The following is a 1,709-nucleotide window of genomic DNA, read 5'->3' as shown; positions in this document are numbered from 1 at the left end:
TCGGTACCGTCGGTACGGTAAGGACGGTAACGTAACGAAGTAAGTTACGTTACTTAGTTAGTGTAGTAGTAGTAGTAGTAGTAGTACACACACACACACACACACACACACACACACACACACACACACACACACACACACACACACACACACACACACACACACACACACACACACACACACACACACACACACACACACACACACGCACACCAATATATTTAGGACTGAACTGATGTGCTAAGATTAAAAATAATGGATATATTCTTTTTTTAAATGATTATAAAGTATATAATGTATATTGAAATATCAGTGCTGTTAGATGAAATATCAAATAAGAATATAGGGGTTCTTATTGGTAGGACAACTATGTTTTGGCTGTAATAGCAAACATTAGGCTTTTGTATATCAGCAGAAGGAAAATATAAATTGTTTTTTGGTTTTTTACATATGTTGTTTATTGGTATAGGGTCCTTTTTTATATCTGGTGTATGTGGGTTGTATATTTTAATTGTGAGTAGATAATGAAGCATATGTTGAACATTTGTGTAAATAGCTTAAGTTTATTAATAATCTATTTAGCTTTAAACAATCTACTGGAAATACATTTTCTTTGTGGGTAAGATATTAGTAAAGTTTTCTTTAAAAAATATTCAAACTAGAAGCAAATGATGACAATGACTTGTCCTGGGCCTCAAATTCTTGGCTATGGCCATTACCCAGGTTATTCTAAAAGCTTTTGCTTCACCATTTTACAATGGGAGCCTCTTTAAATACTTTTCTGCACAAGTCACTGTTACATTCAAAATTTAACTAAACACCTTTAATATCAATGTTTGTGAATGAATTTAATATTATAATACTTGTTATGAGTTGAAGTTTTATTTTATTCAAGTTTTAAGTCCTTTATTTCAAAATAAATCTTAAAAAAAAACTATTTTAAACTTCAGATGTATTGTCACGTGACCAACAATGAGATGTTTAAATAACCTTTTGACTCTTTCATTTTAAAGTTCTCTGAATGAATACAGTTGGAACAAGTAATAACTTTTTTCAACCCTTGACAGTTGTCATGCCCACCTTCAACAGATTTGTTTACAGGTGTCTAACCATTAAAAAGAGCTTATTTTACAGTATAATCTAACAACAGTTATGTTCATATTGGTGTCAAGTTGTCATCACAGAGTACATGAAAGTGACTATAGTATAGTTGGCTGTTTGATCAACTATAGCACTTATGGTTGTTTCTTACCTAAATGTGTTATAGATAGATACAGTTTAAATTGTATTTAGATCTTACCATTACATTTTAGTTAATTATGTATTAATTGTTTTAAAATACATAATTAAGAGGCTTAAACTTTATTTTTTTAAAATATACATCATACTTTGCATTTGTTCTCACGGCTTAAGATATTAATCGCCGAACAAAATTTTTGCCAAAGGGTTATGCATGTCTCCCTAAGAAACTGTAATATGCCTCGAGGGCACCATTGACTTGTGTTAAGATAAATAATAAGTGGTAAAGGACAAGAATGGAAAATAAAACATCAAAAATTAACCGTGTGAAATGGGAAAAAATGCAAAATTATGAATATAAGCAAAACAACATCTTTAAAGATATTCTACAAAAATTCGAAAGGTATGTTTTTTTTCCAATTTTAATCATTCCATTGCATTGTATGTTGATGATAATAACTATTTAGTGA

At 30.4% G+C, this 1,709-nt stretch overlaps 1 protein-coding gene across 1 annotated transcript in view; it reads left to right on the top strand.

The window, feature by feature from the left end:
- LOC106470512 (filamin-A-like) overlaps positions 1-1,709 on the top strand; it is a gene marked incomplete at its 3' end in the record, with an annotated part of 89,285 nt that overhangs the window by 63,302 nt on the left and 24,274 nt on the right. The gene's annotated exons all lie outside the window — the stretch shown is intronic.

The sequence above is a fragment of the Limulus polyphemus genome, unplaced genomic scaffold (genome assembly GCF_000517525.1).
Source record: "Limulus polyphemus unplaced genomic scaffold, Limulus_polyphemus-2.1.2 Scaffold4054, whole genome shotgun sequence".
Classification (NCBI taxonomy): Eukaryota; Metazoa; Arthropoda; class Merostomata; order Xiphosura; family Limulidae; genus Limulus; species Limulus polyphemus.
This window is presented reverse-complemented; position numbering and strand designations above follow the sequence as displayed.